Source organism: Eretmochelys imbricata, chromosome 13 (genome assembly GCF_965152235.1).
Source record: "Eretmochelys imbricata isolate rEreImb1 chromosome 13, rEreImb1.hap1, whole genome shotgun sequence".
Taxonomy (NCBI): Eukaryota; Metazoa; Chordata; order Testudines; family Cheloniidae; genus Eretmochelys; species Eretmochelys imbricata.
The window spans coordinates 41,999,679-42,023,679 of NC_135584.1; the positions used below are offsets into that span (position 1 = coordinate 41,999,679).

At 48.0% G+C, this 24,001-nt stretch overlaps 1 pseudogene across 1 annotated transcript; it reads right to left on the reverse strand.

Annotated features, from left to right (window-relative positions):
- Positions 1 to 2,559: 2,559 nt before the first annotated feature.
- Positions 2,560 to 23,047, reverse strand: LOC144273280 (Ig heavy chain V region 5A pseudogene; annotated as a pseudogene). Its single transcript, XR_013347744.1, has 3 exons — positions 23,002 to 23,047; positions 22,435 to 22,760; positions 2,560 to 2,685 (listed from the first exon to the last, which is right to left on the reverse strand). The product of XR_013347744.1 is annotated as an Ig heavy chain V region 5A pseudogene (transcript).
- Between the last annotated feature and the right edge of the window lie 954 nt (positions 23,048 to 24,001).

The following is a 24,001-nucleotide window of genomic DNA, read 5'->3' on the forward strand; positions in this document are numbered from 1 at the left end:
CTGAATTTTGTCAAATCACTTAGCGGTGGCAGCCATACCGTCCAAGAACAAGAAAAAAAGTGTGCCTTGGGAAAGTTTTAACCTAGGCTGGTAAAAATAAACTTTGGGGGACTTTCATGCAGGTCCCCACATCTGTACCCCAAAGTTCAGAGTGAGGAGGGAACCCTGACAGTCTTCAATGGGACTGATCAAATGATGAAGGGTTTACAGGATTAGGTCCCAAGTTTGTGAATTGTTCTAGATGAAACTGGCAAGGCCGGAGCTGTCAGATCAGAAGGAGCGTCATTGGAATAGAGTTGGGCAGATGTGGGTTACGTCTTAGCTCCATGGTTAAGATGACGAAGATATTTTCAGCAAAGTTCTTGGCAGATTCCTGAGGCAGCTGGTTTAAGGTCATCATTAGAATCTTCACTTACAGTTCTCTCATCCACAAAGCTGGAAAATGAGGCATTTGTTTGGCTGCTCCGGTTCCAGTTATCACAGTGCACGTTGGACTAGTTCGGCTGCAAAGAAGAATTCTCGGTACATGGGGACAACACCTGGTTCCCGCCAGGCTGCAGAGCTGGGCTGACAGCAGAATCCAGACATCCGCTGGTCAGGGCAAGCAGAGGCATTGCTCTCATGATCTGGACTTGACGTGATGCAGTATGGATGCCATGGGTAATTCAGACCAAGGGGGAGAAACCGAATCAAAAACACTGTTTAAAAAACTTCCATACCTTCCCTCCCCCGTCCCCTCCTGAGGATTCCTGGCCAGTTTAACAGCACGACACAGATGGTGATGAACTTAAACAAAGCCTCTGCGCTGCTAATGCAGCCTGGGCAGACAGCGGCAGAGATTTGAACAGGACCCTGTCTCCCTGGCCTGCATGCCCCGCTCCCCACTAAACACGTCAAACGCCTTCCCCGGCTGAGCTCATGAGCTGCCCTGCGGTTCTGGGAGAAGGACGAGGGAGGGGGAGGGGTAGCGCCCTGACCCAAATCCCCCTGAAATCAAAGGAGCCTCAGGGAGTCGGGTTTGGGGTAATTACATTATTTGGGAAGCTAAACCCTAATCCCTGTCTCTGGCATTTAGGCTGTGAAATTTAAGCCCCTTCTAAAAATTGGATTTAGGCTCTCAGGTCATTGAAAGGTTTCATTGAAACTGTTTCCCCGTTTGTCCAATGGGAATTTTATTTCTCTACGTTAAGATTCGCTCATGAATGTGAGACGCAGAGATACCGAGGTGATGCGGCCCTTAAAACACCTCTCCTAGATTAAATTAATCGCGTGGCAATAGTGGCTATTGACACGCACCTGGATTTGGCAGCTGTTTCTCTTTCAGCTGTTCCGCTCTTACTACAAGACCTGTGGGTATGCCCGTTCCTTAGAGAATGTTTGTAATCACACGCTGCGGGCCGTCACGACTCTCCCCTTTCAATCCACCGGCAGGCCATGCAGCTGGCTCGGAGCTAGGCCCAGACAGGGTCACCGACCACAGTAACTGCGTCTGCCCATGATCTTTAGGGCAGGTGACAGACCTCCCCATTAGTGATGACCGTGCAATCTATGTTGCTGCTTGAGGTCCAAATGGCTCTCCGGGGTTCGTCCTAGGTGCCTCTTTCTTGACTTCTCAGAACACCAAACATTTGCTGAGAATTGACCATGTCCCTGCGACTCCAGTGGGTGCTCTGTGTGCATGAGCTAAAATAAGGGAAAGGCCAATGGCGAATAAACCTTTAAAAATCTTCATAAGTGTTCTAACATTTGATAATTTTAGATCTAGCTTTAGGTTTCACTGTAATGCTCCCCCCACCCCCCCTTCTGTCTTGGTCTAAGATGCCACTATTAATAACATTGGCTTTGCGTTGTTCAGATTAAACTGATTTATGGCAGAAACCAATATACAAGCATGGAGAGGTCCAGAGGAAAATTCTCCTGTGGTCAGATTATTCCAGAACTGCCCGTTGCAACGTTCCTGCAGCTGGTGTTTACCGCTAGAGGAGGCAGGGGAATGGACTCGTTCGGTGCTTCTTCTCATCCATTGTGACAATTCCCATCTTCCTGCGTGAGCCTCCTTTGTCCATTTGTTAACTTTTTAAACAAGGACAGTTCTGCTTTCCCCCGCGGCTGCCCCTTGCCTTGGGAGGGGAGGGGAGGGGAGGGGGGAACTTGGGCAAAGCTACCTCAGTGTTTCCCTTCAAAGCTCTCCTAAAATACATCTTTGCCATGAAGCCTAGAAAAATACTTGTCTGTTAGGGGCTCTTTTGCTGAGGTCACTGATCAATATTGTCTTAGTGGTTCCTTGTCCCCGCCCCCATGTGTCTCTATTCCCATCTGTTGTCTTACATTGACTTCATAAGCTGCCTGGGGCTGTTTGGTCTGTGTTTGTGCAGCACCTAGCACAATAGAGCTCTGGTCCGTGACCCTGGCTCCTACGGGTCATAATACAAAATAACAATTGACTTCGCTTGGAGCAGGAGGAGGAACTACTCTCTCATGCCTGAGAGAAGCAAGTAAAAATCACCTACTAGTTAGTGCTGAACCGTGTTCCTTTCCCCACGTGTGTGTTTTTGTCCCTTAAAGGGCTGTGCGCAGTTGACGGTCGTTGAAGTTCGGTATATTTCCCCTATGCACTCCAGTGCCTTCCCGGGAGCCTGGCGGACCCATCTCATCAAGTAGCTGCTGAGGGTGAACCCGGTGGGTCTGCAGGAGAGGCGGAGAGAGTCTCCGGGTTCTGCACATAAGCTTGGGGGTCCAGGGGCTGGATCTGCGACTGGGCACCTGGGAATAGAAATATATAATAAATCACATTAATCTTAATAGGAATAATAGACTGTTGCCCTGCCATTTTGTTACACTAATAAAATAAGACCAACAGGAGCTTGTAAATGGGGATAAGGCAAAATGCTGCATTTATTGTAAATATAATAAAAAGATAGAAACACACAATGTTAGATCACTACTATTCCTTATTTATCCACATATCCATCCATACATTCATTCATGCAAGTTCTGCGTAGTAGTTATAGTTACCAGCCTAAAAGCTGCTCCTGACAGAGTCCTGGCCAGGCGGCCTGTACAGGAGAGTGGAGCCGAGGCCCTGTCAGACGCGCATCCGATGCTCCTGGAGGGTGGTGGCAGAACCAGAATCCAAGTTCCCAGTCCTCAGAGTCTATTTTGATAGGAATTTATTCCTATGCCAGTCCATGGGCGCTGCTTCATCATGCTGGCTGTCATGACAGCTCCATGGTGGCTGTCAGGTGCTTATCAGGTTTCTCATCCTTTGGGTTAGTCCGGTGGATTCCAGTTTGCTCCCCCGGGGTCCTCCGGTTGTTTCCACTTGGTGCCTTCTTCAGCCAAGCGACACTGAATTCCTAGGCTGGCACCTCCCTAACCATTCATTGGTCATCTAAACCAAGCCTTCATTCGCAGACATTCTCTGTCTTAATCTCATTTATTATTTCACCATCTCTTTAACTTTCGGGGTGTTACTAATTTATTTGAAAAAAGAAAAGGAGTACTTGTGGCACCTTAGAGACTAACCAATTTATTTGAGCATGAGCTTTCCTGAGCTACAGCTCACTTCATCGGATGCATACCGTGGAAACTGCAGCAGACTTTATGTACACAGAGAGAAAATGAAACAATACCTCCTCCCACCCCACTGTCCTGCTGGTAATAGCTTATCTAAAGTGATCATCAAGTTGGGCCATTTCCAGCACAAATCCAGGTTTTCTCACCCTCCACCCCGCCACACAAATTCACTCTCCTGCTGGTGATAGCCCATCCAAAGTGACAACTCTCTACACAATGTGCATGATAATCAAGGTGGGCCATTTCCAGCACAAAACCTGGATTTGTGCTGGAAATGGCCCACCTTGATTATCATGCACATTGTAGGGAGAGTGGTCACTTTGGATGAGCTATTACCAGCAGGAGAGTGAGTTTGTGTGTGTGGTTTTTGGGAGGGGGGTGAGGGGGTGAGAGAACCTGGATTTGTGCAGGAAATGGCCCAACTTGATTATCATGCACATTGTGTAGAGAGTGGTTGGTCACTTTGGATGGGCTATCACCAGCAGGAGAGTGAGTTTGTGTGGGGGGGCGGAGGGTGAGAAAACCTGGATTTGTGCTGGAAATGGCCCAACTTGATGATCACTTTAGATAAGCTATTACCAGCAGGACAGTGGAGTGGGAAGAGGTATTGTTTCATATTCTCTGTGTGTATATAAAGTCTGCTGCAGTTTCCATGGTATGCATCCGATGAAGTGAGCTGTAGCTCAGGAAAGCTCATGCTCAAATAAATTGGTTAGTCTCTAAGGTGCCACAAGTACTCCTTTTCTTTTTGCGAATACAGACTAACAGGGCTGTTACTCTGAAACCTGTAATTTATTTGAGACTCCCTCCCTTTTAACATTCATGATAAAGCGCCTTAAAAACTACAGAGAGTGGGAGTCTCTCTGTGCTATTTCTAAGAACAGTTGTTGTTACAAGGTATCACTTGCACAGCATGGCTTTGAGCGCAGAGTCAATTAACGGCTTCCGGAGGTGATTGTTACAAAGTGTCAATATCGGTTACAAAGTATCATTTAGGGAGCAGAGTCAATTAACGGTTCACAAGCTTTACACAAAAAGAAAAGGAGTACTTGTGGCACCTTAGAGACTAACCAATTTATTTGAGCATGAGCTTTCGTGAGCTACAGCTCACTTCATCAGATACATACCGTGGAAACTGCAGCAGACTTTATATATACACAGAGAATATGAAACAATACCTCCTCCCACCCCACTGTCCTGCTGGTAATAGCTTATCTAAAGTAATCGTCAGGTTAGGCCATTTCCAGCACAAATAAATTGGTTAGTCTCTAAGGTGCCACAAGTACTCCTTTTCTTTTTGCGAATACAGACTAACACGGCTGTTACTCTGAAGCTTTACACAGACACCTTCAGCCCCTTGCCAGTTAACAAGAGACCCAAGAGATCTTTCAATTGCTAATGCCCTGGGATTTAAATTGTGGGGGACTAATTATGGGGAATCACAGACCTTCTTCGATATGCCTACAATTTGAGGGGAGGAGCTGTTATAATTAAAACTTAAATGGAGCCAAAGTTTCATTTTCCTTGGGATTGGAGAGGAAACTTCCCTGGGGGATCAGTTGGGGGATTAACTGCACAGACTCAGGGGGCTGCGGATTGTCTCCCCGGGTGCAGCCTGGGCAGAGGGAGGCACAGATTTAAACAGGAAAGTGTCACCCCCATTTGCATATCCCAGTTGCTTCTTATAAGAGACACACAAACTCCTTCCCTGAAAGATCATACTTCTCACCCTCCGAGTGCGAGGGACGGGCGAAGAATGTGTGTAACGTTCAGACCCAAACCTTCCTGAAATCAGAAGGGACGTGGCCCCTTGACTGCCACCAACAGGGGATCAGTTCCTACGTGGGGAGCAAATATTTAATCCTGGGCGCTTTAATCAGACAGACAAAGGTATAACATGAGGCAAGGGCTGGAAGTTGAAGCTAGTCACATTCAGACTGGAAATAGGGTGCAAATATTTAACAGGGAGAGTAGTCAGCCACTGGAACAACTCACCAATGGTCTCAGTGTGTTCTCCAGCACTGACAATTTTTAAAGCCGGATTGCACTTTTCCCCCCTAAAAGATCTGCCCCGAGGGATTATTTCTGGGCAGTTCTCTGGCCTGTGGAGGTCAGATTAGATGTTGACAATGGTCCTTTCTGGCCTTGGAATCCATGACTCAAGGAGCGACCAGTAGCATGTGGACAATGGCGCTTATCTCCCTGTTAGCCACCGTGAGATCGAAGCGGAAGTGGTGAGGGTGATTCCCAGTCGCTTGTCTCTGAGAGCAATCGGTGCATCTGCTTCAGAAACTGGGGCCGTGCATCCCCCAGTGCGCAGTTATATGATAATTTACCCCGAGAGAGAGAGGGGGGGGGGTGTTTCTATTTCCCCTGGTTATTGCAGGAGGCTCTGGCCACAAAGGTTTTGGGAAGGACCTAGGGGGGATGGTCAGGGAGAAGGGGCGCTGGACCGGAACCCAGGAGAAGTCTGTCCTGCTCCCACCTGTGCGGCAGGCATCCTTTTAACCGTGGGCAAATCTGTTCGGAGGAGATTTGCAGAAGCACAGTCGGGGGGACTGACTCTCACTCAAAGTCGGTGATAGTTGGGTGCCTCCCTTTGAATCTCTCTGTGCCTCGCTCCCTTATCTGTGAAACGGGAATAATGCTTCCCTACCTTACAATTTACAAATGATGGTGAAACTCTCAGTGCACGGATAAGGTCCTCCAAAGTCCTTCCCTTAATCTACTGTGTAGCATAAACCAACCTATGATTTAGGAGAGTTTTAGAGAAATTTCCCGGTGAATAGACTGTTGCATAAATTCCCACAGCAGCCGGATTTCTTGCAATTTTTAATGGTCCCTAACAGAGACAGAAAATGGCCTAGTTTGTTGCCTGCTCTTGTCAAGTGTGGCGATTCTTATCTACCTCTGCAATTGAGTTCAGCTGGAGCGGTGGGGAGCACTACAGGATTCCTGAAAGGGCTAAACAAATAAGTAAATAGTAAAGGCTGTTTTAAAAGCGTCTTTATTTTCTGCTTTTATCTGCTCTGTGTTGGATGCAGGGAGAGGAGGACAAAGGAGGGAGACCAGCCGGTCCGGCTCTGAGTGTCTTTGGGGCCACGGGCCCCTTGCTGCGTGTAGCTCCGGAGCGCCACCTGCTGGGGGCTTCTTTTGAAACTGGCACCAGGGGAGGTTTGTGTCTGAGCCCAGACCGGCTTCCCCTCACTGTGTCCCTCGCCCAGGGATACACCGCGGTGTCCTCGGGCTTCAGGCTGCTCCTGTTAGGTAGACGCTGGAGCTGTCCTTGGAGGCTGTGAATCGCCCCTGGATGGCAGGCGAGTAGAAGATGCTCGACTGGGAATAGTAGTGAACCAGCCACTCCAGTCCCTTCCCTGGAGCCTGTCTTACCCAAGTCATGATAAATGTGCTGTGATCAGCCCCCGACACAGCGCATTTCGGAAGAGTGGACTCACCTGGCTTCCTCACTTCCGGACCTGACTGGGTCAGGACAACCTGGGAGAGGACACCTGACAAAGAAAAAAAGATTTTTTTTAAAAAAAATATAGTTTTAAAAATACTCCTCTGTCCATGCACTCGCAAGAGCTGCCCATCCTTCTGTCCATCCCCCCATTCTACCTCCTCTCTGCACTCTGGCTGTCTATTCTTTCTGCAATATCCATCAAACTATCCTTCCCTCTCTATGTATGCTGATTGGATCTCTCTCTCTCCCTCTCTCTCTCTGGTTGCCTCTCTCTAATCTATCCCTTCACCACTGTAATTTCCCGACCAGATTTATAACGGTATATACATAATTATTAATAAATCATTAAGTAACATGAAAGTCTGATCAGGAAAATGAAGCTGCAGACAGCTAAGGGCACAGCCATAGGACTGGACAGAAGGTGAATGCAGAAGGTCGCTGACAAATTGAAAGAACAAGCTTCTCTGGATCACTGAGTTTTTAAATATCAAATAAAATGGGGGCGTTTTGCATCTTTGAGAGAACTTATCTATGTAGAAGGGGGAAATGATCATGTTTTTGAAAGGAGAACAAGACATCCTCCTTCACGAACAGTGCTGGGAAAGAAAGAAAGAAAGAAAGAAAGAAAGAAAGAAAGAAAGAAAGAAAGAAAGAAAGAAAGAAAGAAAGAAAGAAATTGCTTCCTTCCATTCACAAACACCGAATGCCTCTTAGGCATTTTTAGCACCAGCCGTTGCTATTTCAGTTATGAGCCTCTTCCAGAAATACACATTGAGCGATGAAGGAAAACATAATCGGGGAGTAACTCTGAGGACAAGTTTGTTTCTACCGGTAACACTGGACAAAAAGGCGTTTTCAGTGAGAAGAACATTTCTCACCTGCTAGCTGAGCTTATCAGAGATCCCCCAGTAGAACAAATGCAAGATTTTAATAAGGAAAGTTTTCAGAGTAACAGCCGTGTTAGTCTGTATTCGCAAAAATAAAAAGAGTACTTGTGGCACCTTAGAGACTAACCAATTTATTTGATAAAGCCAGAAGAGTTCCCAGAAGTTACCTACTACAGGACAGGCCTAACAAAGAAAATAACAGAACGCCACTAGCTGTCACCTTCAGCCCCCAACTAAAACCCCTCCAACGCATTATTAAGGATCTACAACCTATCCTAAAGGATGACCCAACACTCTCACAAATCTTGGGAGACAGGCCAGTCCTTGCCTACAGACAGCCCCACAACCTGAAGAAAATACTCACCAACAACCACATACCACACAACAGAACCACTAACCCAGGAACTTATCCTTGCAACAAAGCCCGTTGCCAATTGTGCCCACATATCTATTCAGGGGACACCATCACAGGGCCTAATAACATCAGCCACACTATCAGAGGCTCGTTCACCTGCACATCCACCAATGTGATTTATGCCATCATGTGCCAGCAATGCCCCTCTGCCATGTACATTGGTCAAACTGGACAGTCTCTACGTAAAAGAATAAATGGACACAAATCAGATGTCAAGAATTATAACATTCATAAACCAGTCGGAGAACACTTCAATCTCTCTGGTCACGCAATCACAGACATGAAGGTCGCTATCTTAAAACAAAAAAACTTCAAATCCAGACTCCAGCGAGAAACTGCTGAATTGGAATTCATTTGCAAATTGGATACTATTAATTTAGGCTTAAATAGAGACTGGGAGTGGCTAAGTCATTATGCAAGGTAGCCTATTTCCTCTTGTTTTTTCCTACCCCCCCCCCAGATGTTCTGGTTTAACTTGGATTTAAACTTGGAGAGTGGTCAGTTTGGATGAGCTATTACCAGCAGGAGAGTGAGTTTGTGTGTGTATGGGGGTGGGTTTTTGGAGGGGGGTGAGGGAGTGAGAGAACCTGGATTTGTGCAGGAAATGGCCTAACTTGATTATCATGCACATTGTGTAAAGAGTTGTCACTTTGGATGGGCTATCACCAGCAGGAGAGTGAATTTGTGTGGGGGGGTGGAGGGTGAGAAAACCTGGATTTGTGCTGGAAATGGCCTAACCTGATGATTACTTTAGATAAGCTATTACCAGCAGGACAGTGGGGTGGGAGGAGGTATTGTTTCATATTCTCTGTGTATATATAAAGTCTGCTGCAGTTTCCACGGTATGCATCTGATGAAGTGAGCTGTAGCTCAGGAAAGCTCATGCTCAAATAAATTGGTTAGTCTCTAAGGTGCCACAAGTACTCCTTTTCTTTTTGCCAATAAGGAAAGTCTTACCCAAAAGCAATGCATATGTACTTTATTTGATCACAGGGTATAGAGCGGAAAGAAGAAACAATTTGTATAAACGTATGTTTCATTGACTGTTTGCTTTGCAATAAATAAAACTTACCTGGACCGAATTGGCAGTAAAACCAACCCACTAAACCATAAATAGATTTCACAGGCTAAATACAACAATTAATTAAATCGGAGCGTGTAAATGGAGATAGCTCAATGGGCCAGATCCCAAAATAGTTTAAAAGAGTATAGCTCCATTGAAGCCAAAACCCCTTATCTAGTAAAGTTGCTCTCTCTCTCTCTCTCTCTCTCTGTTCTTAGAAAGATTAATAAAATAATAGACGGGGTGACTTTTAGGCTGCTTTCCCGGTTTGGGGGTCTAGTGGGCAAGATGAGGGTGGGAGGTGGCGAGCCAGCACTCCTGGGTTCTAGTCCCAGCTCTGGTGGAAGGAGAGTGGGGTCTCGTGGGTGGGAGCAGAGAGAGAGAAGGGGACAAATCGCTGGCTTTGGCACAGTTTCCTTTCCAATATTTGAAAGGGTCCCAATCATTGTGCCTAAGAAACATAGAACCTGCGCACAGTAATATGTGCCAGTATCTTCTGCTGCCGCAGAGCGGACCTGTAAGAGGACTCGTTCCTGGCTGTGTCTCAATTACCACACAAAGGTTCATTTTGCCTAGTGTTGGAGGGGAAAGTCCTCAGGGGATTGGCTGATCACTGCACAAACACAGGGGCCTGAGGGTTGTCTCTCCGGGTGCAGCCTTGGCAGAGAGAGGGACAGATTTAAACAGGAAACTCTCACCCCTAATTGCATATCCCGCTCCTTATAAGGAACGCAAACTCCTTCCCTGAAGGCTGTGAATTTCTTGCCCCAGGGTTCAGACACGAGTCAGATCGCTCCTTCCTGTTTGTCTGTGCAGCCCCAGTGCGGTGGGGTGGTGTATAAAGGGGGAAAGAAGCAGCTCCCAGATGAGATGTGAGCCCAATTCTCCGGTTATTAACGTGGGGCCTGATTGTCATCAGATTATCCGGGCGTGGGGAAGGGGTCTCCGGAGCCCCTGCCTCTGCGAAGGTCGGGTCAGTGGGGTCAGTGAAGGGGAGGGGTCGGGTCGGGTCACAGGGTTGCACTGGGCTGGGACACCTGCTGGAGAGTTAAATTTCCTGGGGCGGCGAGCGGCGTGTGTCTGGAAATCTTTCTCTAGGTGAGGATGCAGGCAGCGCTGAAGAGAGACGATTATTAATCATGGAGATTCATATTGTTGCTCACATTCCCATTCCTGTTCCCATTCCTACTCCTACTGCACTTCCCATTGAGACCTAGGCTGTAAACTCACTGCAGTGGAGACAGGCCTTGTGTTCTGTCTTGGGACAGTGCCTAGCACTGTGGGGTTGTGGTCTGTGATTGGAGGCCTTAGGCGCTTGGCCCACAGCCACCCCCAACTCCAACACTAATAATAAAAATAGTCATAATAATTCTATTCTCACATTCATACCCCAATAACCACCCCCGACACTCATCTTCCAATTCCCCTCTCCAGTCTGACACATGTTCTCTTTAATATCCCCGTGCTCATTCTCACGCATGCTGATGTTCTCATTAACACTCATCTGCCTGTTTGCATGAACTGCGATCGGCTGAACCTGCGGACGCTGCAGGTGGGCAGGCTGTCCTGGCCCACAGGCGGCTTTCCCTGAGGGGCCGCGTGCCAAGGGTTGCCGATCCCTGGATTAGTTCATCTGTTAGCTAATGTTTTGCTCCTAAAATATCATCTAGGTACTGGTTTAATTTCATTTGTGTTAATGTCTTCAACCAACATAAATATTTGGTGTGGGTGTGTGTCGAGAAAATCAGTGACTTTAAACTAAGCACACAGGGCAAAATGATTGTGAGTTACTCAGTTACTGAGTCATAGATAGCACAGAGTACCCAAAGCTCATGCTCAAATAAATTGGTTAGTCTCTAAGGTGCCACAAGTACTCCTTTTCTTTTTGCGAGTACCCAGAGAGTACATAGTACATCATTAAGGTAAATGTATCTTTTAGGCATCTTAGAAAATTTTGCATTGGAGACCCTGTCTCAGGTGCTTTTGATGAGAATGTCAAATAGATGCTCAGCTTGGTTTCACACGGAATAAACAAAAGGTAACTTTTTAAAGGAGCATAGGGGTCATCGTATCCTACTACATGAGCATGATACAAGTTAATCTTGGCCTTGAGACGCCTAAGATGTTGCTCAGTTTCTGTGGTGATGGGTGTCTGTTACTTGTGATAGGTTGCAAGAACTTGTTGGATAGTGTATCTGACACACTAGCAGCTTTGATTAATCTAATTTAATACTCTAGAAGGAAGAACAGATGGTGCTAAGTAAGAGTTTCTACCTCAACACTACAAATAGGAAAATGGAGTTTGAGATCCCCATGGTTTTGGTAATTAAATATTCATGGTAAATAGGCCCAATGGCCTGTGATGGGATATTAGATGGGGTGGGATCTGAGTTACCCAGGAAACAATTTTCTGTAGTATCTGGCTGGTGAATCTTGCCCATATGCTCAGGGTTTAGTTGATCGCCATATTTGGGGTCGGGAAGGAATTTTCCTCCAGGGCACATTGGAAGAGGCCCTGGAGGTTTTTCGCCTTCCTCTGTAGCATGGGGCATGGGTGACTTGCTGGAGGATTCTCTGCTCCTTGAAGTCTTTAAACCACGATTTGAGGACTTCAATAGCTCAGACATAGGTGAGAGGTTTTTCGCAGGAGTGGGTGGGTGAAATTCTGTGGCCTGCATTGTGCAGGAGGTCGGACTAGATGATCATAATGGTCCCTTCTGACCTTAGTATCTATGAATAGAGCAAGAGCTAATGAGGATGATTCCTACAGAGACTCAGCAATTCTGATTGAATGACACACCCCAGTGAGCAATAAGACGAGTGAAATATTCCTGTGCAGATCCGTTTGCGGGCATGAAATAATCAAATCCTGCGGGCTTTATTCCCTGTGTGTGTAACCCCATTGATTTAACTGGGACCAGTTGTGGGAGTAAAGAATAAAGGGTCTTGTGGAAGATTAGTAAGGACATTGGCTCATCAAAGCACCAATCATTTGCTATGCATAGTTGGGACTATGCTTTCCAATGTGCATTATTTCGCATTTATCAACATTGAATTTCATCTGCAATTTTATTGCCCAGTCACCTAGTTCTCAGAGATCCTTTTGAACAGGGGTCTCCAGCCTTTTATGCCCAAGATCATTTTTTGAATTTAAGGGCAACCCAGGATCTACCTGACTCCTTCCACAAAGTCCCACCCCACTCACTCCATCCCCCACCCCTTCACTTGGTCTCCCCCACCCTCACTCATTTTCACAAGGCTGGGGTAGGGGGCTGGGGTTCAACAGGGGGTGTGGGCTCCTGGCTGGAGCTGAAGGGTTCACAGTGTGGGAGGGGTCTCTGGGCTGAGCCTGGGGCAGGGGGTTGGGGTGCAGGAGGGGGTACATGGTGCTGGCTCTGGGAGGGGGTCAGGGCTGGGGTTCAAGTTGCAGGAGGGGGTTCAGTGTGTATGAGGGGGTATGGTACAGCTGGGCAAAGTTTTTGGCCTGAGGGCTATATCTGGGTATGGAAATTGTATGGGCTCCGGCTGCGGGGTGCAGGCTCTGGGGTGCATGAGGCTGTGACTGAGGGGTTTAGAGGGCAGTAGGGGGATCAGGGGTGCAGGCTCCGGGTGGCACTTACCTCAAGCAGTTCCCGGAAGCAGCGGCATGTCTCTACTCCAGCTTCTACACGCTCCCCTGGTTGCCGGCCAATGGGAGCTGCAGAGGTGACAGTTGGGGCAGGGGCAGTGTGTGGAACCCCCTGGCTGCCCCTATGCATAGGAGCTGGAGCGGGAACATGCTGCTGCTTCCTGGAGCCACATGAAGCCACGGCACATGTGGAGAGGGCAAGCCCCAGACCCCGCTCCCTGGCAGGAGCTCAATGGCAGGATTAAAATGTCTGAAGGGCTGGCATGGGGTGTTGGCTCTAGTAGGGGGCTCAGGGCTGGGGGTTGGGGTGCGGCCTCCCGCCAGGCAGCATTTAACCCCAGAGGCTCACGGTCAGTGGCACAGTGTGGCTGCCACTAAGGCAGGCTCCCTGCCTACCTGTGCACGGCGCCACTCCTGGAAAGGGCCAACGCACCCCTCCGGCCCCTGGGGAGGGTCAGGCAGCACATGGCTCTGTGCACTGCCCCTCTCTGCAAGCACCACCCCTGCAGCTCCCATTGGCCACAGCTCCCCATTCCCGGCCAATGGGAGCTGTGGGGGTGGTGCTCGCAGGAAGGAGCTGCATTCAGAGGGAGAACCCTGTCTCCCCACCTCTGGTGCCATGGGGCCACGCTGGCCACTTCTGGGAGGGGCGTGGGGCTGGGGCAGGCAGGCAGCCTGGCTTAGCGGTGTGCTGCCGGAGATCGTGATCGATCAGGTGGTGACCACTGCTCCTGTAGCTCTTGGCAGTCTGCCTGCGACTTAACTGTCTTGAGTCGTTTTGTATCATCTGCAAATTTTGCCATCTCCCTGTTTACCCCAGCAGGTTCTGGGTGTTGTCTCTGGAGATGGTGAATGGTCCTTTAACCAGGTCTGTGTAGTATGTGGTGTCACCAGCCCCGTTTGTAATTGAAAATCCCCTTTCCAGTCCTTTCCCTGGAGACCTCCGTGCCCAGTGCATATCGTGGCTAGTGAATGTGTGTCCAGACACTTTACAGGAGAGTTTTGCAGAGTCTCCTGGCGTTTTAACTTCTGCTCCGGACTGGCTTAACTGGATTTGAGAGAAGAGACACCTGGAAATAGACAAATATTAAAGATCTAGGCCATGATTCAGCAAAACACCTTCTTTAGTGCTCTGGAGAATCAACGATTCCTTTTGGCTGCATTTGTTTCCTTCTTTTATCCCAGGTGCCTCTGAGGTTCTTACCTGAGAAAGCTGCCAGCAGGGAAATAAAAATGAAACACATATTTAGTTTTGAATCAGAAATCTACCGGAACAGATGAAGGAATACAGCACAAAGTAAGTTACTTGGGGTGTGTCAGAGAAGGAGAAATTCTCTGGCTCTTAAACAAAGAAGTTGCCCTACTTAATTTGCATGAGGCCTGAGGTAGTTCAAAAAGCCTGTAAAGCCAGGCAGCAAACAAAGGGGCAGGAGAGAGGGAAGAGGAGATAACAATAGGGGTAGTTTTCCAGATGACTTGGGTTAAGATTTCCAAAACCGCCTTTCTTCCTCATATAAACCAGGCATCTAAATGCCTTTAGGTGGCTTTGAAAATCTCAGCCAGAATTAAACTAAAAAGGGTGGGAGGGGGAACCGAACTGGTTTCAAGACTGAGTTTGATAAACTTATGTGGAGGGGGATGGTATGATGAGATGGGCACATCGACAACTGCTGGTAGCAAATATCCCCAATGGCCAGTGATGGGACACTCGGTGGGGAGGGCTCTGAGTGACTACAGAGAACTCTTTCCCAGGGGTCTGGCTGGGGGATCTTGCCCACATGCTCAAGGTCCAACTGACTGATATTTGGGGTTGGGAAGGAATTTAATGCTACTTCCCCCTGCCAGAGCCTTTCCTTGCTGGGTTTAGCTACATAGGAAGAGTGTGTGGATGCAGCCTATGTATTTCAGACCATGTCTCCAATTTGTCAAGCTCATTCTGAATTCTAATCCTGGTCTCTAAAGTGCTTGCAACCCCTCCCAGATTGGTATAAACTGAAAACTTTATAAGTGTACTCTCCATGCCATTATCCAAATAATTTATGGAGCTATTGAATAGAAGTGGACCCAGGACAGATCCTTGAGGGAACCTTCTCCGTATTCCCTTTCAGTTTGACTGTGAATCGTTGATAACTACTCTCTGAGAACATTTTCTAACTCTTTCTGCATATACCTTATAATAGGTTCAACAGTCTATATTTCCCTGGTTTGCTTATGAGAAGGCGATCTGAGACTGTATGAAATGTCTGACTAAAGTTGAGATATACCACATCCACTGTTCCCATCCCTGCCCCCATTCCCTCATCTTGTTACCCTGTCAAAAGTGGATATGAGGTGGATTTTGTACAGGGAGACTTTGGCAAACCAGTAAAGTGCCTGAAACCACTATGGCTTATTGCTAAAAGCAGCCAAGTCAGCAGGCTGTAAATTGGCCATTCAGCACTCTAAGCTTGACCAAAGCAGGAGCCGGGGGGTGGGGGGGGCGGGGGGGGAGGTAGTTTTGGGTGCCACAGAGAGGGCAGCTTGACCCCGTGTCCTTCCTGATAAGAATTGTGTTGAAGTTGCTGATACATGCATCTTTCAAGAGCAGAATGTGCCCCAGGAAAGTCTATTGGGGCCTCAAAGCTGCAAACTCTGGAGAAACCCACACCTGGTTAATTGATATCAGAAGGAACCTCTCGCTTGACCATTGAAACTGCTTACTTAACAAGTTTGCTTTAAGGGACATGTCATTCTATTATGAAGGTATAAATAAGGGGGGAAAGTTTGCATTTACCGACACCACCTCACACAGAGTAAGAGTTTTGGGTTGAAAGAACCCCGGGTAACAGGTTTGACATGATTTGTTCTTTACAAATCCATGTTGACTGCTAGTTGTCACCTCATCTTCCAGGTGCTTGCAAATTGATTATTTGCTCCATTCTTTCCGGGTACAGAAGTTAAGTTGAGTGGTTTATAATTCCTGGGTTGCCCTTATCTGCTTTTTATTGATAGGTACCACTTGCCCTCTTCCAGTCCTCTGGGATCTCTCCTGTCCTCCGAGAGTTCTCAAAAATATTCTTTAATGGCTAAGATCTCTTTGGCCAGTCTCTTAAGTATTCTTTTGTATTTCATCTGGCCCTGCTGACTTGAGGATGTCTAACTTGTCTACGTAATTCTTAACTTGTTTCCCTATTTTAGCCTCAGATCCTACCCCATTTACACTGATGTTCACTGTTAGTCCTCTTATTACTACCAATCTTTTTGGTGAAAACCTAAACAAAAATGGCATTTAATACTTGGACAATTGCTGCATTTTCTTGTGACTGTGTTTCCCTCCTCATTGAGCAGTGGTCCTTCCCTGTCCTTCATCTTCCTCTTGCTTCTAATGTATTTGTAAAATGTTTTCTTGTTACCCTAAATACTTCAATGGTTGTGATGCTCAAACACTACAGTAATGTGGACAATATGAAAACCTAAGATAGCTTGAGGGCTTGTCATAAATATAAAGAGAAGGGTAAACCCCTTTGAAATCCCTCCTGGCCAGGGGAAAGCTCCTCTCACCTGTAAAGGGTTAAGAAGCTAAAGGTAACCTCGCTGGCACCTGAGCAAAATGACCAATGAGGAGACAAGATACTTTCAAAAGCTGGGAGGAGGGAGAGAAACAAAGGGTCTGGGTCTGTCTGTATGCTGGTCTTGGCCAGGGATAGACCAGGAATGGAGTCTTAGAACTTTTAGTAAGTAATCTAGGTACGTATGTGTTAGATTATGATTTCTTTAAATGGCTGAGAAAAGAATTGTGCTGAATAGAATAACTATTTCTGTCTGTGTATCTTTTTTGTAACTTAAGGTTTTGCCTAGAGGGGTTCTCTATGTTTTTGAATCTAATTACCCTGTAAGATATCTACCATCCTGATTTTACAGGGGGGATTTCTTTATTTCTATTTACTTCTATTTTTTATTAAAAGTCTTCTTGTAAAAAACTGAATGCTTTTTCATTGTTCTCAGATCCAAGGGTTTGGGTCTGTGGTCACCTATGCAAATTGGTGAGGCTTTTTATCCAACATTTCCCAGGAAAGGGGGGGTGCAAGTGTTGGGAGGATTATTCATTGTTCTTAAGATCCAAGGGTCTGGGTCTGTAGTCACCTAGGCAAATAGGTGAGGCTTTTTACCAAACCTTGTCCAGGAAGTGGGGTGCAAGGTTTTGGGAAGTATTTTGGGGGGAAGGACACGTCCAAACAGCTCTTCCCCAGTAACCAGTATCAGTTTGGTGGTGGTAGCGGCCAGTCCAAGGACAACGGGTGGAATATTTTGTACCTTGGGGAAGTTTTGACCTAAGCTGGTAAATATAAGCTTAGGAGGTTTTTCATGCAGGTCCCCACATCTGTACCCTAGAGTTCAGAGTGGGGGAGGAACCTTGACAGGGCTCGAGCTCAAACATGGCTTATTTAAAAAAGAAAGAAAAGATATGCAAATGCATATCCTTGATGCCCTGCCTAAGTCATTTAATAGCTCTGCACCTGCATGGCTAGGACACAAGGATGGGTCTGGGCAGCTAAGGCCGGGACACCATGAGCACTTTACCCAGCATCAACAGCATATTTTGGCTGAATTGTCTCTTCAGTCTAGAGGCCTTTAAAGGAATTATGGTTTCTGACATTTTCTGGAGATATTGGGTAATATTTATGGGCCTGGTGCAAAGTTCACGAAAGGCAAGGGGAGGACTTCCCTTGGTCTGAGTGGCGTTTAGAGCAGGGCCTACTGGAATGTTGATTGACATTTCTGAAGGGGACTTAGGTAATGGGGTACCCCATATTACCTGGACTCAGGGAAGGGGCAATTCACCGTCTCCAGAGATGCCTCCAGTAACCTGGTGCATTTGCACATCAGCAGCCTGAAACCTGAAGATGCCAGTGTGTATCCTTGTGCTAGAGATATGGGATCCCACAGTGATTCACTTCATTACAGATACCCTAAAGGGATCCTGCGCTGGAGAAAGTCCCTAAAGAAAGTGAAATACTCTGACTGCCTTCTGCTTCAGTCACAGAGTACAAGAAATTCAGAGAATTGTAGAAAGGTAGGGCTGGAAGAGGGACTTCAAGAGGGCAACTAGCCCAACCCCCTGCACTGAGGCAGGATTCAATATACCGAGACCACCCTTCATCTGTTCTTAAAAACCTCCAGTGCTGGGGATTTCACAATCTTCATAGGTAACCTGCTCCAATGCAGATAGTTAGATATGCTTATCCTTAAAAACTTCTCTCCCCCCTACCCCATATCTAACCTAAGTCTCCCTTGATGGATTTTGCATTTCTTTATTTTCTAAAAGACACAGAATCATAGAGATGATAGTTGCTAGTGATGGAGACTCCACTATGACTCTTGATCAGTTGTTCCAATGGTTAATTCACCTCAATGTCTTTTTAAAAAATCACCTTCTTGTTTATTCCCCCAGCCAGGGGATGGAAGAATAATTTAGTTGCTATAGCTTGAGTCTAGGTATGAATATTCCTGGGGTCTTTCCCACACACACAGGGATGGAACCCGGGAGAGCCAACGTGCCAGGTTTGCGAGGGGAGAGCGACTCAGAACAGGACTCACTCCGGATTGGAGTTCACAGATGGAGCGAGGGATCTCTGCACCGCAGCCCAGCGGGGCTCTGGGCAGGAAGGGGAGACACATTGCCCGGGAACCAAGAGTGGTACCAGGGGGGCGGTGCCCGTGGGCTTCAGACCGGTCATTTTCAGATGCAGCAGGTTGTTGGGATTGTCTCTGGAGATCTCTGTCAAGATCTCTGTCAAGCTTTCTTACAACTACAATACCCACCTGCGGAAGTAAAGAAACAGATTGATAGAGCCAGAAGAGTTCCCAGAAGTTACCTACTACAGGACAGGCCTAACAAAGAAAATAACAGAACGCCACTAGCCGTCACCTTCAGCCCCCAACGAAAACCCCTCCAACGCATTATTAAGGATCTACAACCTATCCTAAAGGATGACCCAACACTCTCACAAATCTTGGGAGACAGGCCAGTCCTTGCCTACAGACAGCCCCGCAACCTGAAGCAAATACTCACCAGCAACCACATACCACACAACAGAACCACTGACCCAGGAACTTAACCTTGCAACAAAGCCCGTTGCCAACTGTGCCCACATATCTATTCAGGGGACACCATCACAGGGTCTAATAACATCAGCCACACTATCAGAGGCTCGTTCACCTGCACATCCACCAATGTGATATATGCCATCATGCGCCAGCAATGCCCCTCTGCCATGTACATTGGTCAAACTGGACAGTCTCTATGTAAAAGAATAAATGGACACAAATCAGATGTCAAGAATGATAACATCCATAAACCAGTCGGAGAACACTTCAATCTCTCTGGTCACGCAATCACAGACATGAAGGTCGCTATCTTAAAACAAAAAAACCTCAAATCCAGACTCCAGCGAGAAACTGCTGAAATGGAATTCATTTGCAAATTGGATACTATTAATTTAGGCTTAAATAGAGACTGGGAGTGGCTAAGTCATTTTGCAAGGTAGCCTATTTCCCCTTGTTTTTTCCTACCCCCCCCACCCCCAGATGTTCTGGTTTAACTTGGATTTAAACTTGGAGAGTGGTCAGTTTGGATGAGCTATTACCAGCAGGAGAGTGAGTTTGTGTGTGTCTGGGGGTGGGGGAGGGGGGTGAAAAAACCTGAATTTGTGCTGGACATGGCCCACCTTGATTACCATGCACATTGTAGGGAGAGTGGTCACTTTGGATGAGCTATTACCAGCAGGAGAGTGAGTTTGTGTGTGTCTGGGGGTGGGGGGGTGAGAAAACCTGAATTTGTGCTGGAAATGGCCCACCTTGATTATCATGCACATTGTAGGGAGAGTGGTCACTTTGGATGAGCTATTAGCAGCAGGATAGTGAGTTTGTGTGTGTGGTTTTTGGGAGGGGGGTGAGAGAACCTGGATTTGTGCAGGAAATGGCCCAACTTGATTATCATGCACATTGTGTAGAGAGTTGTCACTTTGGATGGGCTATCACCAGCAGGAGAGTGAATTTGTGTGGGGAGGTGGAGGGTGAGAAAACCTGGATTTGTGCTGGAAATGGCCCAACTTGATGATCACTTTGGATAAGCTATTACCAGCAGGACAGTGGGGTGGGAGGAGGTATTGTTTCATATTCTCTGTGTGTATATAAAGTCTGCTGCAGTTTCCACGGTATGCATCCGATGAAGTGAGCTGTAGCTCAGGAAAGCTCATGCTCAAATAAATTGGTTAGTCTCTAAGGTGCCACAAGTACTCCTTTTCTTTTTGCGAATACAGACTAACATGGCTGTTACTCTGAAACATCTCTGGAGATGGTGAATCTCACTCAGTGGGAGCTGCGCTCTGTGACCCTTGTGCCCCCCTGTCCCTCATAGAATCATAGAATCATAGAATATCAGGGTTGGAAGGGACCTCAGGAGGTCATCTAGTCCAACCGCCTGCTCAAAGCAGGACCAATCCCCAATTAAATCATCCCAGCCAGGGCTTTGTCAAGCCTGACCTTAAAAACTTCTAAGGAAGGAGATTCTACCACCTCCCTAGGTAACGCATTCCAGTGTTTCACCACCCTCCTAGTGAAAAAGTTTTTCCTAATATCCAACCTAAACCTCCCCCACTGCAACTTGAGACCATTACTCCTTGTCCTGTCCTCTTCTACCACTGAGAATAGTCTAGAACCATCCTCTTTGGAACCACCTCTCAGGTATTTGAAAGCAGCTATCAAATCCCCCCTCATTCTTCTCTTCTGCAGACTAAACAATCCCAGTTCCCTCAGCCTTTCCTCATAAGTCATGTGTTCCAGACCCCTAATCATTTTTGTTGCCCTTCGCTGGACTCTTTCCTATTTATCCACATCCTTCTTGTAGTGTGGGGCCCAAAACTGGACACAGTACTCCAGATGAGGCCTCACCAATGTCGAATAGAGGGGGACGATCACGTCCCTCGATCTGCTGGCTTTGCCCCTACTTATACATCCCAAAATGCCATTGGCCTTCTTGGCAACAAAGGCACACTGCTGACTCATATCCAGCTTCTTGTCCACTGTCACCCCTAGGTACTTTTCTGCAGAACTGCTGCCTAGCCATTCGGTCCCTAGTCTGTAGCTGTGCATTGGGTTCTTCCGTCCTAAGTGCAGGACCCTGCACTTATCCTTATTGAACCTCATCAGATTTCTTTTGGCCTAATCCTCCAATTTGTCTAGGTCCCTCTGTATCCTATCCCTGCCCTCCAGCGTATCTACCACTCCTCCCAGTTTAGTAGCATCCGCAAATTTGCTGAGAGTGCAATCCACACCATCCTACAGATCATTTATGAAGATATTGAACAAAACCGATCCCAGGACCGACCCCTGGGGCACTCCACTTGACACCGGCTGCCAACTAGACATGGAGCCATTGATCACTACCCGCTGAGCCCGACAATCTAGCCACCTTTCTACCCACCTTATAGTGCATTCATCCAGCCCATACTTCTTTAACTTGCTGACAAGAATACTGTGGGAGACCGTGTCAAAAGCTTTGCTAAAGTCAAGAAACAAAACATCCACTGCTTTCCCTTCATCCACAGAACCAGTAATCTCATCATAGAAGGTGTTTAGATTAGTCAGGCATGACCTTCCCTTGGTGAATCCATGCTGACTGTTCCTGATCACTTTTCTCTCATGTCAGTGCTTCAGGACTGAGTCTTTGAGGACCTGCTCCATGATTTTTCCAGGGACTGAGGTGAGGCTGACTGGCCTGTAGTTCCCAGGATCCTCCTTCTTCCCTTTTTTAAAGATTCCTCCGCCCCACGGGCCTCTGCTTCTCCCTCGGCAGCCGCCTCCCCCTGAGCGACCCCATGAAATCCCACCGTGTCCCTGTCCACAGCCCTTAGCCACGTGACTGTCCCCAATGCCCTGCGGGCCAGAGCTGGGCTGAGTGAGGCCATCGGGGGTTGAGGGGCAGGGCCTTTTATCTCCATGCTTACTCTGTGACATGGGGGCACTTTATTGTGGGCAGGATCCTGAGTTGCACCGTTTACACCAGGGCTGTGATTTCCAGCTGTCAAATGGATGGAAAAAATGCTCGAGTCTCTTTGGAAAGTCCCGGCGGTGCCCTATCCCCCGGCGCAGCGGAGCTGGGTTTATTCCGGCGCCGGGTGATCTCTGCCCCCCAGCCCCGCCCGGACCCTGCATGGCCCATTTCCACACCCCGGCCTCCATCTCTGGGGTAGGGAAATAGGCCATTCAGTGTCCGGGAACGGAAGGGTTAAACTGGCGGGAGGTTTGTGTCCCGTTCCCCCGGGGGCCGGGTCTCCTGCCCGAGCCCGAAGCGGGGGGTGTCGCTGCTGCCCCCGCGCGGCCGCCGGGAGAAGGGCGATTCCGCAGCCTGGGTTTTTGTACGATCACAAACCGGTTTTGTTTCACTGTGTCTCTCGCACAGTAATACACGGCGGTGTCCTCGGGCTTCAGGCCGGTCATTTGCAGGTAGAAGTTGGTGCTGTCCTTGGAGGCTGTGAACCGGCCCTGGACCGAGGAGGCGTAGTACTTGCTTCCCTCACTGTAATAGTAAGCCAGCCACTCCAGCCCCTTTCCAGGCTCCTGTCTGATCCAGCCCATCCAGGAGCTGCTGAGAGTGAACCCGCTGGTGGCACATTGCAGTTTCTGGGACTCTCCGGGCTTCTTCAGCACTGGCCCCGACTGGGTCAGAACCACCTGCGAGCGGGCCCCTGGGGGAGAAGGGAAATGGCAGATTGGAATTAAAGCTCAGTCACCACATGAAACCAGTCATTAGCCCCGGGTTCAATGGCAAGTGAACAGGGAACAGTGGGAGAACCAGCCACACTGGACACTTTGTACATCAGTCGGTGGGAGACGACAGAAGAAAGAAGTGTCCCACCCCACATCGATAGCAGCCACAATAGTCCCAGATACCCCACCCCTCCTGTGTATTAATGGGGGATAAATTACCTTCCAGAGCCGCTACAAAGAAAACCAAATGGAGCCAAAGTGTCATTTTCCGCGTTGTTGTTGGGGAAAGTTTTCAGACTTTTGGCCGGTAACTGCAGAGACCCAGGGGCTGCGGATTGTCCCTCCGGCTGCAGCCCGGGCACAGAGAGGGACAGCTTTAAACAGGAACCTTTCAGCCCTATTTGCATATCCCCCTCCTTATAAGAGAGACAAGCTCCCTAAGAGCGGCCTCTGAAAACCTTGGTTTGGGGATTCAGGGAGGGGCAGTCAGACGTCAGTGGGTAGGGATCCAGAGTGGAGTTAGGGGTATGGGGATCCATCCCCCTTTTCCTCCATAGACTCCCTGGGTTACCCGGGGCAAGTGTGACGTGTCCCCTTGTGTTTCAGGCCCCCACCCGCACCTCGGACACTCCGGCCCTTTCCTGCCTCACAGCGCTGTTGTGAGGACAAACTCATGAAAGACCAGGAGGTCCCCAGATGCCATGTGATGTGGCCACGAGAAGGCCTAAAACGGAGGAATATCTCTTAGCCTCCTAAGATCATGGCAATGACCGGGGGTCTTTTCAGAACCTCACGGGAACATTTCCAGCCATACATCGTGTGGATTCTCCTTACCATGGGAAATGTGACTGGTTTCTGAGCTGGGTAACTTGAGTCACGCTGCGTTGTTGTGGGCAGTGCGCTGTAAATACTCCAGCCCTGCTACAGACTGATGGGAAGCCCATGAAAGTCAGAGAAACAAACAAACAAACCCAGAACCACCGGCTGGTTAGTCCCGTGTTCGCTGGAGGACGCCCTGTGTACACACACCTGAATCCCGACAATTCTGCCGCTGTGCCTTGAAATTTCGGTGCAAGTGTTTGCTTCCAGTGTTACTCGCGGTAGGACATCTTTGAATTGTGATGCACTACTGACCCCTGCTGTCCATTGGGAAGATTGCACCCGCCTCCAAATCAGTTTTCGTCTGGTCCTCACGAGCTTTGTGCTCACTGCGGGATTC